Below are 14,463 nucleotides of genomic sequence, written 5' to 3' on the forward strand. Positions count from 1 at the left end.
CTTTTCTGCCATTGGATGCCCTGATTGTCGTAGACCTTTTTGCTTAGAAATGCACTGATTTCTAACGGATCGAGTGAGAGTAGACCAGTGGTTCGAAAACCGGGGTGCCGGAGAGGAATTCACATTTTTTATTATTACTAGTAAGCCTTTTGGTACAACTTTTTGTGTTTGCTTATATAGTACAATAAACAAAATATTACAATATTGTTTAAAGTTATTTTTATTGCCCCAGTTTCGTTTATTTTAGCATTACAGTAAAAAACTTAAAGAAAATTAGAGTAGGGATCTTGTAATATATTCAATTATTCTTTATTTTTGTTGTTAAGGAATATTAACATTACACATTTTGGTACTGCATAGGGTTCGGTGAACACAAACTTAGTGTGTAATATTGTTCATTTGAAAAAGGAAAGCACCAGATTATGCAGCTTTGTAATCTGTTGAAATTAAATGTAATAATAACCTTTATTATTTTACTACCAGTTATCCAATCATGTTTAAACTGAATAAAGATATGTATATTTAAGGTGTTTACAAGATGTCACCTACTTCTATACATGGGCTTTGATATTAATTCAACTACATTCTCCAGCAGTTAAGCTCCAAACTTTTGTTATCAGCTATTAGGGAGAAAAGAGATGAAAAGCACTCAAGGTAAAAAATACTTTTCGCAAACTTACATTGAAAATGACAAAAAATATCTATTTCAAACAGGGCTGCGGAGTCGGTTAAAAATAACCCGAGTCCGACTCCAGTTAAATGTGGCATTTCATTGAGTCCCGAGTCTGGTCCTGACTAAACAGCCTGTTTAACAATGGATATTCAGCTATACACTTATAGGGGTGTCATATAATTCATTCACTCATAATACATGGTTAAAAAATATTCCACCACATGCTATATTCCACCTTTACAATTTTCAGTTGGCGATCATATTAGTTTACTGCGCATGTCTCCTCGAGGCAGACCCGCAGTCCTGACCGACTCCTCGAGGCAGACCCGCAGTCCTGATTTCAAACCTGTACAATATGCTACCTAGTTCTGTGTGTTTTTTTTATTTACTCTAAATTAAGCCACTATACTTTTACAGTCTATAATTGATTTCCTGAAATTTATTCAGAATAAGTAATAACTCAACAACTCTTTTGACGACAAAGTAAACATTTATAAATATTTTATTCATATAAAACAAAACGTTTACTATGTAATACACACTTGAAAATATAAATATAATAAATCAGTGCAAAGAGAGATAATTTAATAAAATTGTAAAAAACATTTGTAATATATTGATCGATAAATTGTGTTCTTACAGACGCTGTTGACCAGGTACTACACAAAAGAGTACAATACTGAAATGGCCTTTGGAATCTGGTGTCAATAAAGAACTTTATTCATTCCATAAATTGATTGATTCCTGCCATGTTTAACCAAATAAATTTTAAATAAACATTATTTTGTTTTGCTTGCCTGAGTTTGCATATTAGGTATACCAGGAAGTAGGAAAAAAATGACACTTTTAACAAGAATTGATTACTTAAGACAGGGTGGTCCAAAACCCAGGCCCGACATCGTTGTTTGTGGCCCGCGAAGCACTGTTGAATTATTGTAATGCGTCCAGGGTTTATTTTAAAGAAATATAAGTGACCAACAATCAGTGAGCATACTGCAATGGTTTGGTTAGGGTTACTTTTTCCGATTACACTATTAAATAAACCAGTTTACTATAACTTGGCAAAAAAAGCCTAATTTTTTGTTTGTGTCAGACAGGATTGCAAGTCGCATTGCGTCCTATATGGAACTTTCTAAAATGGCTGTTTTGCAATGCAAGTTATATTTGTGTTCACTTATAAATGCAGTCTTTTTCGAAATTAAGTGTTGTCAAATATGCAATTTTGCGTGTTTGGAGCGCATTCTGCCAGTCTGATTATTATCGCTCGATTTTATTTGTGCACAATTTGGTGATAGCAGAAAGTTTGTGCAGTTTATATATCTTTCGACAGTTACTTTTTGACAATGCTTTGTGCCGTCATCTGTAAACCCCTTCATGCTCCGACCTAACGAAAATCGTTTATCCGCTCCTGGCATGCATATAGCCTGCTTTGTGGCCCGTAAAGAATATGTAAGAAATATTGTGCAACCTTGGACCACCCTGACTTAAGAAATCAAAATCAAAAGCCCAAAACAATTGCCAGTAGGAATTTGTGTAAAGCAGTGTCATATGTTATCCACAAGAGAATAAAGTTTCACATGAATTAATAGGCTTCTTGCAGCACAACAAATGGTGGAAAATCTGAAGGAATTTATTGCGTTTTACTCTTTAAATAATCTGCTCATTCTGTGACCAGAACTTTTTAAGTGGAGATTCCCAATCAGTTTTCCAACCTGTATAATAGAAAAATAGTGTAACATACTAAAATAAAAAAGATTTTAAATAAATAAATACTTAAAATATGCCAGTAAGTCACAAACAAAACATTGGTAAAAGTACTCGGAAGTTTTGTATAACTAGACCAGGGCTTTCCAAACTGGGGGTTGCTCATGGAGTTAAATTTTATACAAAGTGCTAAATTTATAAAATTGTTATTTTTTTTGTTTGGTATGTTAATGGCAAATTATGTAATGCACATTACTCAATAAATACATGCCAAAGCAGACATCGAGAAATGTTATGTTTTAAAATGTTAAACCTAGTGGGTCAAAAAGTTTAATACAATAAAAGCAGTCACAGACTGAAAAGTTTGGGTAGCCCTTAAACTAGATAGGCCTAAACTTTACCCATGACAAAAAAGGCAGTTTAAAGTTTTGTTTATAAGTAAAATGAATACTCTATAATGGTTTGCATTACACTATGATCTCATTGTCACAATAATCTTACCAGAGATTTGTTGTATCTTTGAGGAATAGACTGACTATTTTTTTATTTTCCCAGTGTACTGTTGATATGTCTTTAAGCAATGTCCAACATAATCCCAGAATGGCTGAATCACAGTTATAGACGAATATGTGTTCTTATTATAGTTTAACTAGTAAATACGAGCAAGTTCTATAAAAATAAACCAAGTGGAGAAGTTTAACATTATAATAACATACTCCAATACTGAGCAATCAAATATAATATAATTTGCAAAATTGTTAACTGAATTCAGTGACATTTGGTAACTACTGATTTCAAATGTAACTACCTTTTTTAAATGTAACTACGAATGCTAATTGCTTGCTTCACTCGTACAAACAGCACACAACCAATAATATTTGCTAGTTAAATATTACACACAGCAAACTGAGGTGCAAAAACTTTTTGTTTGAACGATGTTTTCAAAGAATTTGGTATTAATTTTCAGTTTATGGTATCAATTTCTATGTGTCTTAATTTGTAACACTGGAACAAGTATATAGAAGACTATCTAGAGCAGCAGTACAGCATAAATTTATTTTGCTCACTGAACACTGGCATACTAAAGAAAAATTACTGTATGGAAAGTATTCTTTAGGATAAGGATATATTTGCGTAAAGAACATTTCCTAAATGAGCAATGGCTGTTACCATTTACCAAGCACAGCAATTTTTTTTATTTAAATTAAATTGGTATACAACCAAATATTACTCCAACTTACTTTATGTAAGAAAAGCTGGAATTACCACCAAGGGGCAGACAAAATTTGCACTTCAAAAAATTGTTCGCAAGCTGCATAGCACTACTGCGCCCCACTGCTAAATTTGGGATCTTAAACAGTAGTATAGAAATAGATACATTTGTATTCCAATAGTAATGTAAGGCAGTGGTTCGCAAACTTTTTTTGCGACGCCCTCAAAAAAGAATTTTGATTTGCGGAACACTTATCAAATTTGGAATTCTACAAATTTTTACTAAAATTTGTACACTAAAGCCAATTCATTTATGGGTTTGGTTTACCAAAAGTTTCTTTTTCTGTAATAGGCTCTGTAGTGTACAGTGTACAATGCAAAATACCTATATCATTTACATTAAGAAGCTAACAATTAACACCGCCATACAGTTAAGTTTAATGAGTTCGGCACCTTGAGATTAACAACAAACTAAGTGATATTAATTTAATTTATACGCCAATTCCTCACATAAATCTTAACGTAGAAAGTAACGCAAAAAACGGTCAACAAATACCGCAACGGATTACGGTGCGGGTTTGAGTTTGGGTTGGTAGAGCATTATTATTAATAATAAAATAATGATGTGCGTTGCGTTATGCGGCATTTGTAGACCGTTTTTTGCGTTACTTTCTACGTACCAAATGGAAAGAGCCCCGAAATCAACGACATAGCTCAATCGCGTACATTTTAACAGTAACACGCCTTTCAAAAATGTACAGTAGGGTCCTAAGAAAGTGTCACGCAACTTGTGATAACCTTGCCTGTCCTACCAAGTCAATTTTGTTAACAGAAAACGGTTTAAATTAGGACTAGGGGTCATTAAACAACAAATTACGCCAAAAGCGTACATTTTTATAACAGGCTTAAATGGGAAAGATGATGTTTTTCTTATTGTGAAACAGACCATGACGGCTGTCGAAAGTAGAATGCATTGCTTAAAGGCAAAAGAAAAAAGGCAAAAGTGAGAGTTTGTCCTCATGGTTATAATCTCTTTGCCCAAACCCAAAGAGATGTTTGGTCGTCTGTCACGCTCTGATGCATAGGAAGAAACAACGAAGTTTCAACTTTCAAGGTCGAAGTTCCGTTTGTGCCTTAAAGTTTCAAGGCCGCAGTTCCGTTTGTCAGCCTTTGATTGGTACAGGGTTAAGTGTAGGACATGATTTATTACCAACTAATGGCCTTTGTATTTTGCCGTACGTTTTATGACGTCTCTGCTTATGTAACACAATTATTGCCATTGTCGAATCAACGCTAAATCGCACCCAAGTGTTACATGCTAATTGGCTTTTCCGCTATGTCTCTATGCGGTTAGGATTTTGGAATTTCTGTACTTAAAGACCGTAATCCGCTTGAAAACTAACCTTCTCAGATTTCGACTAGTACTGTTAACTGCGTTGATATGCCGAAAAGCCAGCCGAAAATTGTTTTGGGCGGCCAAAAAATTGGAATTTTTTGTTTAGCTTTTGTCAATGTATTAACTGCCGTAACGAACACAAATAACAATGAAAGCAAACCGTTTCAAGCAGCAACCGACTGAGTGGTAACGCAATACTCAAAAAAACAGTTAAAGAGCAAAAACTGACTAAAAGTAGTAAAACTACATTATTGTGAAGCAAGCGGGTTGATTTTGAGAATCATTAAAGTATTTGTGCCTCTGTGTATCAACCTCACTACTACTTCAAGGTAGATACTGCATTTATATAGAATTGTTCATCTGGCTGCTTCGTATTTCTCATATAAATTGACTCGGTTTTCGTTGGCTGTAAGCCAGCAAGCAAAGCAGCCAGCGAACCGGCAAACAACAACCATTCTGTTTATTGACTAGACATGACTGGTGTATATTCATATAACGCTCTCTCTTATACAAGTTGAGAATTTGCATGAAAAAATCGCGACACGGAAATAAAATATTGTCCTAATATGGTAACATTTTACAGCGGCCTACTTCTCAAAAGGTGCGGATGTTTGACCTGGCGATTACTCATAGCGTGTCATGTGAACTGTACATCTTGGATGACGGAAAAAGCTCGGGGCAAAGGGAACTAGGTCGGCTTTTAGCTTAGTGGATGTGAAATATCACTAAACGGCGCATTCAAAAGTGGCATACAGCGCCAAAGCGAAAACAGCAACAGATCAGAAATTACGCAATACAATAAATATTCCAAATTATCCACTAATTATTTCTTGACGCTACAATTGTAAAGCAAACGTTATAATAACTACATCGTTTGTGACGTAACAATTCATGACAATTGAAGATGTGGCATGCCTGTGATCGACTGTTGTAGTACTGCTCATAAATGTTAAAAAACAAATAATTAGGAGTAAAATATTTATAAATTTTTGTCTGGCTACGCCTATGATCTGCTATATGACTAACTTGCTTCGTCGATCTATAGTTTGAAACTGGTTGTCCGTTTATCAACTAATACATTTCTAATCACCAGAAGTCTTGTGGCCGGCTCGCGAGTTACATACGGAACCTGAAAGGAGTCTAAACGAAAGCGTCAATTGGAACGCCCTTTTTGATGAATAAACTATTATAAGCCCTCGATCAACTACTAACCGACACCACAATTCAAAAATTATGCGCTGCTTTAATAATTGTTTTAATGAGATTGCTAACATTTTTGGGTTAGAGCAGGGATGGCGAACCTTTTCATCGCACGGGTCACAAACACAATAATTTTACCCGATACGTTTTACAGCGATAAACAAAAAGCTTTTAGCTGTTTGCTTTTCTGCACCGATTTGTTAAAGTGCAGTTAATCTAGGCCTAAGGCCTACGTCACGCCTTAAACACTTTTGCACGACCCACAGATTGGGCAGCCCTGATTTAAACAGTATAGTGCTATTTAACGAAGACTTGTTTTTCTACATTTATCTATTCCTGAAAATGATGGATAACATTTTCGTATTTCTAATCTAGATGAAACAAGTGGGTCATTAAATATCTGTGGTGAGTCACTTCGTGACACGCGGGTGAGTGGTTCGCCATCCCTGGGTTAGAGTAAAAGTTAGCGTTTGGCTGGGTCAAGCATTTTTATTATAGGCCTATTTATTCTCCCATATTTATTTCTTGTTGCAATTTTAATTGCACAAGTCGTTTTGTTACTATAAAAAAAAGTGGTAGTGTGGGGCGCGAGATTAGTAGTTGAGGCTTCTGACTCTCGTTTTAAGGTTGCTTGAAGGTTGCGTGCGTATAACTCGTTAGCCAACCACAAGACGTATAGGTTAATATAATTGTATTATCTGATAAGCGAACAACCAGTTAAACTAAAGAAGGCGGACAAGTTAGCATAATAGGAGATGCTACTTGCAATATCAAAGTTGCGAACAGCAAGACGATAACTGAGAAGAAGTCCTTTTTTACAAGCGGAAAGCGGTCTTAAGTATACAAATCCCTGAGCTGACAGCACAGAGATAATGCAAGCCAGTAACTACTTTGCACTTTGGAGCGAGTAGGCAATAAATCTGTGGCATAAGCAAATACATCACAAAAGTTACTGTAAACACAATCTCTTAGTCGGTAAATTATAGTCATGCGCTCTACAGTAGGATTGTAGACCATCGCCTAATTTTTTCCAATAAACTGTTTTCCTCCAGGAAATGTAAATAGTTTATCGCAGAAATCCCTCCCAGGCTCCCAGTTGACTACCTAATCAAAACTAAATGTGTCTTAGCCTTGTAAAATAGTTGTCAAATAAACGTTTTTTACCAAAAGTATGTATCAGTAACCTGTATCCTAATGTTACTCTTTATGACAAAAATATTCAAAGCTTTCACAATTATATTTGAAAATCACACTGAAAAAGTATGTCACAAATGTGCTGTTTGCCAAATTGTGACAATCGAGCACTGATATAATATCAAGTAGGCCTAAGCAAGTGTTTTTTTTTTCGGTAACTAAAAATTTTTGATAAAAAATATTTATAATATTTTGGGGTTCCTCTCCGGCAGAGGGAATGTTTCGCCGGGAAATTCCCGGGATTTCCCGCGAATTAACGATCCCGAATCTCGGAAAAAAAATTTGTAATTCCGGTTATTCGGCAACAAAGCAAAACTTTAAACAAAACTTGTCGTTTTTGACATATATAAAGAAAAAATGTTACCACACCTATTAAAGTCGTTGCCTGAGTTGCTTTATTTGCGCTTCCCAGCGGAAAAACCTAATTAAATTTATTCTACCAATAATAATGCGCCCTGCATGCGATGATACCTCCCATTTGAAAGAAACGCCTCGTTAACAGCATTATATAGCTATCGAGGCTTACGTTGGCGTTTCGAGCGTCGTGGATTGTGGGATCCGTACTCGTCTTGATTGGCTCTGGCCAAATTTGAATTTGGCAGAACCAAGGATGGCCGCCAAGAATTTTTCGAGGAGCCGGGATTTCATTTTCTCCTGGATCAGCGTCCTCTTCGCTGGTGTAGCGAAATTGAAGTTGGTCGATATGGCGCCTCCATATCGGACCACGGGTAATCACCTTGTCATTTACACTTCTACTGCCATGTCGTTTTGTTATGACAGCGGGGACCCAACGTTCATCTTGGTCGCGCTTTGGACCAAAGTATAACGCATAACAGGGATCGCCAACTTTAAACGAGTGACGTAGTTTGTTAACGATTTCCCTTCGAGGGAAGTCTTTTGATGCAAATTTCATCTGCTCGCGTTGTTTTACATGAGCTGGTGTGGGAAACAGGTGTCGATCCGAGCACGAATTTGACGTCCGTTAAACAACATACTCGGAGAGAAACCGCTGCTCTCATGTGTAAGAACTCCAATAGCGCTTCGTTTGGAGACTTCGATGACTAACGGAGAGCTTTCTTGAAAGTCTGCACCAGCCTCTCGGCAGCACCGTTTGTAGCAGGGTGATAAGGAGCACCTGTTCGCCTTTGTTTGCAGAAAACCTGATTCTACCGAAAGATATGCTTGAGCATTATCCGAAACAATAGTATGCGGGTACCCGAAATGTGCAAAATCCTTTTCTAGCATTTCCATAGTAGTTTTGGATGACATGGATTGCGTTCGGTGAATGCACGGATACTTCGAGTATGCGTCGATTACCATCAGCCAATTGTAGCCCATAAAATCCACTGCATAATCAATGTGAATTCTGCTCCACGGATGAATGACTGCTTTGGTTGGTGCGTTCTGGTGCTGTGCACAAGTAGTACATCGCTGGCACAATTACAATATGTCTGCATCAATATTTGCCCAGTATACGGCAGTTCGTGCCAATTGCCTCATGCGCTGAATACCGAAGTGTCCCTGGTGCAATAGCTGCAAGACTTGGGGTCGAAGGCTGAGCGGAATAACTATTCGCGATTCATAGAGCAAACATCCATGGCAAGTACTTAACGAATCTGATAATTTCCGAAACTTTTCCGCTTCTTCCTCAGCAGTTTGATTGCATTTAGGTGGCCAGCCTTCCCTTGCAAATCGCACAACACGCGATAAGAAATCCATTTTAGTTTCCTTCTGGAGGGTGCCGCTATCGGCGGGTTTCACTTGGAGGCTTAATGTAGTGATGGAGCAAAGTGTGTCCACGTCATTAACACTCTTCTCCCCGTCGAACTCCTGATCTTTACCCCCAGGTAAACGACTGAGTGCGTCAACATTGCCGTGTTCTGACTTCTTTCTATACTCAATGTGATAGTTAAATTGACTGAGAAAAAATGCCCTTCTTGCGAGTCGATTTGCCACAAGTGCTTACCGGACCCGAATATTGTTAGTAACGGTTTGTGGTCGGTAACAAGAATAAATTTCCTTCCGAACAAGTACTGGTAAAACTTCTTCCGTAAACGGCGCCAATTCCCACATTAGATGCATCACATACAATTCCGATCGGAAGCGATGAATTGAAGTGAGTTAAAACATTATCTTCCGAAAGTCATGCTTTTAACTGATCAAAATATTTTTGTTGAACCGTTACCCATTTCCATCGGCAAAGTTTGTCGGCAGAAACTTTCCATAAAATTGAACGGACCCCAAGAATGAACGTAGAGTTGTTGCATCCTTCAGAGGTGACATATTCAATACAGTATCAAGCTTGGAACCTTTTGCAATTCCACTTTTAAACAATGTATGCCCCAAGTATTCCACTTTGGGTTGCGCGAACACACATTTCTCCAATCGGCAGCGAAGTCCTTTGTCATGCAACCGTTGGAAAACTTGGCGAAGATTCCGAAGATGTTTCTCTGCACACGAACCACTGACTAAAAGATCATCCAGGTAAACTGGAACTCCTGGAAGGTCTTTTGTAAGATCATCCATCATTTTCTGAAAATACCCTGGAGCGGAGTGTATACAGAAAGGTAAAACATTTTGCAGAAGAACTTCACGATGTGTGCTAAGAGCCAACCTCAGTCGTTAAACTTCGCTGGGGTCCAGATTCGTTTAGCGATGCCAACATCATATTCTTGACCCACGTCTTGCTGTAAGAGCAAACGGAACCGAGCGAGATTTACAAAACACAGGCTTCGCTGCGGATTTGAATTGTACCTCTAATTCAAAGTCCTTTAGACAACCTAACTCTCCTTTAAACAGGTCCGGAAATTGACTACAAAGTTTCCGGCAATCCGTTTGTAACTGAATATCAGGTTGAGTATCGACAGATAAAGGACGTACGGGAACAACATCGGTAAATATCAATTTGTCCACTGATACTGAATAGCATTTCTTCCAAGTAAATTAAGGTTCGGTATCTTAGATACGTGGAACTCTAGTTTAGAGATTTTAAAGACATGAAGTTTTCATGCAAACAATCAGAAATTTTAACAAGATGCAAAAAAAGGGTAATTATTCAGATGTTTGCTTTTTGTGTTTTTTGTTGGCCACAGGAGTAACAACTTATCATAAGACCCTTCGGTTGCTACCCTACTGATGATCAAAAACTATTTTGTTAAACTCGAAAAATAGCATTTATTCCGGCAGGTGTGGGCAATTATTTTTTAACGCGGGCCGCATGAGAAACATAGAGCGCCAGGTCAAAAATAGGATCTCAAATTCAAGAACCTGTTACTACGTTGGAGTTGTGCGCAAATATACAAGTGAAGTCGATTTGATAGTGACAATTAGGTATCGCGCGAAAGCGCCTTAAAATCGCGACAATTTGATTTAAATTGCAAACTTTTATTTAGATTTAGAGGGTGACTTGACGCATTAAGCACCGATTATGTAGACATATGTACATTCCTTGATATGTTGGCATTAAGTGGTGGGCTTTGAACAGCTCAATGTTAAAATACCATAAAAATTTGCACAGAACGGCTTACAATGCCATTTTTGCTTATTGAAGCTTTAAGTTGTCGACGTGTTTCTTAAGATACAATGGACATATTGCAAAGATACAAATGTGGCATTAATCAAATTGGGTTGACAAATGTGAATCGGTATGTTTTAGAGCAGTGGTTCTCTTTTTTATATTCCTTCCTTACACAATCCCAAGTACTGTCATTTTCTCCCCAACCTAAAACACGATGTTGTATTCTACCTTTTTATCACTTTAAAGCATCCTGCTAACAGAAAGTCAAACCTACAGGGAAACAGTCGACAAAAGTAAAATAAAAAATTGTAAAACTAAACATCTGCGCCGAAAGCCAAGACTTGCTACAAAACTTGGATGCGATAATTGTCTGAAAGTTGAAAGTTCGTTTGAACATACGATGTATATATAGGTAGGTATTAATTTTATACCTGCCAGTTGATTCCCTTTCAGAAACCACTGTTTCAGAGGTAGGAAACGGCCGTTATACTTTATCGTTTATATTTTTTAAACCTTATACTGTTGATCGAAGCGCGAAAAATCGATTTCCAAACATTAGGCTAAGTTTGACAAACTTTCGTTTCAAAGAGTGTTACAGTGCAGAGGGCGACTTTTGGCTTTAAAGACGCCAAAAAACGCGTGGAACTAAAAAGAAAGACAAAATAAATTCGCGAGAAACGCGAAAACAATTACCACTAATTTTTAGTCTTTAAACAGGTGGGCTCGTGGGGGCGCCCATGGGCTTAATGAAAAAAATGATTTTTTTAATATGCATCAGTCATCAGACCGTGACGGCTGTCAAAAGGAAAAGGCATTGCTTAAAGGCAAAAGAAAAAAATAGGAGTTTGTCCTCATGGTTAGAATCTCTTTGTACCAAACTAATTCCAAAAAAGGCGACTTTAAGATGATACAAGCTCGTATCTAATCAAGATTATGTCGATTTAGTCGACCTTTTGGGCTTTACAATTCATTTTCAAGCTACATTACAGACCCGTGTATAGTGTACCCAAGAAGGTAAATAATTTAAAAATATACTAGGATTCTAGATTCGAAACTTATTATTCTAGAACACCGTGGGATTATACTTTGAACATTCCTACTAACACATTGGTTCTCAACCGTGGGTCCGCAAAACGTTTTCAGAGGGTCCGCAAAAACTTCTAAATATACCTTTATTAAATTAATTAACTCTGGGTAACATGCTTAATCACATTCTTGGTACCTAACTGATAAAATCACATTGGAACATGTTGTAAATCGCATTGAGTGTGACGTAACACTTCCATTGTGATGTAACGCAAATAGATTGTAAATTGGAAGGCAGCATTACAACAGATCACATGTGACATGTATTGGATTTTGGTTTATGCTATCGTTCGCAAAGATAACAGCGTCTAATATGGTCAAAAACACAACCACGCATTTCAAGACTTACTTCGGAGATACAGCAGCAGAAATCACATTAAAATAAATGTGTCATAAAGTAATTCGGTGTTGTCTGTTACTTTAATAAACATAAGGTTCACTAAAATTATTACTAAATAACTAAAAAGAACTAAACGCAGATCCACCAGAAAAATTTAAGGGTTCCGCGACTATTGGACAGCATCAAAAAGGGGTCACGGGTAAAAAAAAAAGATTTAGAACCACTGTACTAACATGTGTACATTAATCAAAAACAGCTCCTCTGGTAGGCTCATTGTAATTTGTGTATATTGTAATAAAAAAACATCTCCCAAATGTTTAACATTCTTAACAACTGTCATTTGGCAGTTTTGCCAGCCTTCTGGTGACGACCATGTTTTGGCCTAATTTCTAGTTTTTTTGTCGCTCGCCTAAACTTAAATGATATGTTCGCCTAAGAAATGTATCAACCTTGTCATGTTTAAGGCTATTAACAAGTAAATTAGTTCAGTTATTTCGGGGCGAACTTTGTGTGCAAAAATGCACCAAACCATATTAAAAAACGCGAAAAAAAACGCGAAAAAAAAAATAACGCTCGAAATAACGATATTTGTAATCCAATGTAATATAAATTGTTTGCCATGGTTAGAGTCACATAGTCAAGTTCAACATGCCATAGTATGCATATACTTCCTTTGGGCTGAATAGAATTGCTTAAAATAAAGACACGGTCATAGCAAATCCCGGCCAAAGTGTGGTCAAACAAAAATACGTAAAAATGTTTTTAGCTGCACACAAGTACATTTGTGTGAAGTGTCCGAACTCCGAAGGTATGCTAGCTGACGTTCATGAATTTATATTGGCAATTTTGTTTAAAAGGCCATTCTGGTGGCTTGAAAATCGCGATGAACAAAAACTACTGGTGATATTTAGACTTCCAAACAGCAATGGTTAACGTGTGTTAAAACTCAATCCTTTTTGAAATTGTACTTGCTTTTATTTATTAAATCTTCCAAAAATTCAGCTTCCCGAAATAAAGTTAAAATTTAAATTTTGAGTTCTGGTGATTTGTGTGGGGAAGAGCTTTCAATTAGGGACAGAAGAAAAAGTTTTTCCGGATCTTCTTTTTCTAAAACACAATATTTGAATTATATAAATTGATATAATATTCACCTATTTTTTTATAATCCTGTAAATATCGGTGTTGTTTTTTAGTTTAAACAAAAACATTAATTTTTTGGATGAAATTTACCCATTTGAAAATTTTACACTATAAACTAACATTAAAATTCTTTAAAAAAAACGTTGTTGCCATCCAAACATATATATATTGAATCAATTAATACCGGTATAGGCTTTGTTAAAATTTTTTAAAGTTATTCACCACCACTTTCTAAATTTTCACATCTACATTGCTCTTTTTTCTTATTTTGGTGGTTCAGCTTCATCCACTCTGGAACTGTAGTTGGGTTCAGAGCATGGCTCAAGTTCCAGGGTTACATTTCATCAAAGTTGCATGACGTTCTTTTAAGAAAGGAAAAGAGTCTTGGCCCTTGGATACGAATTGCATTGTTTATCTGTTGCCGAATTCGTGCATCGTTCTTTCACCTTCATCGCCACAACACTCTAAGGATGCAAGACAAGCATGCAGCTCTCAAAGTTCTTGAGTCGCAAGCTCTAGAAGTTTACATCCCTCGCGAGGGTCGAGTGTAAAATCTTTCAGCTCCTCTTCAATATCAAGCAGAAGCACCTCAAATTTAGTGAGAAAGATGCGGCGCGCTCAGCTGAAAATCAGTTTGAGGCACAATTAACCATTCCGGCATCAGCTGCATATGTCAATCAGGTAATGATAAAAGCTGAAGAAATTAAACGTAAAACCAATGAGGATGAAGAGGCGCTGAGAGTTATGCTTAAAAAAGAAAAGGAGTAAATTGCCCGAAAAGGGCGAGAAGAAGAGGCAAGAAAAACACAAGAGGAAGATGCGAATGCAAAGGCGAAGGTGGTCCAAATGGAAATGGAACAGACAATTAACATCCCGAACAAAAGAGGGAGAGGAAAGTGCCAAAGCATTATTGGCCAAAATTGGTTCCTCGGCAAAAATCTTACTACGCACAGTTCAAAAATGAAGTGGCATGAGGTTGACCTGGTCGAACTAGAGGCTGA

At 37.0% G+C, this 14,463-nt stretch overlaps 1 long non-coding RNA gene across 1 annotated transcript; it reads left to right on the forward strand.

Moving 5' to 3' along the window:
* The first annotated feature begins 491 nt into the window (after nucleotides 1-491).
* On the forward strand, nucleotides 492-1,455 carry LOC146148606 (uncharacterized). The gene is made up of 2 exons (XR_014494822.1): nucleotides 492-654; nucleotides 1,316-1,455. It is a non-coding gene; the product is annotated as an uncharacterized LOC146148606 (long non-coding RNA).
* Nucleotides 1,456-14,463: the final 13,008 nt, after the last annotated feature.

Source organism: Ascidiella aspersa, chromosome 4 (genome assembly GCF_963924565.1).
Source record: "Ascidiella aspersa chromosome 4, kaAscAspe10.2, whole genome shotgun sequence".
Lineage (NCBI taxonomy): Eukaryota > Metazoa > Chordata > Ascidiacea > Phlebobranchia > Ascidiidae > Ascidiella > Ascidiella aspersa.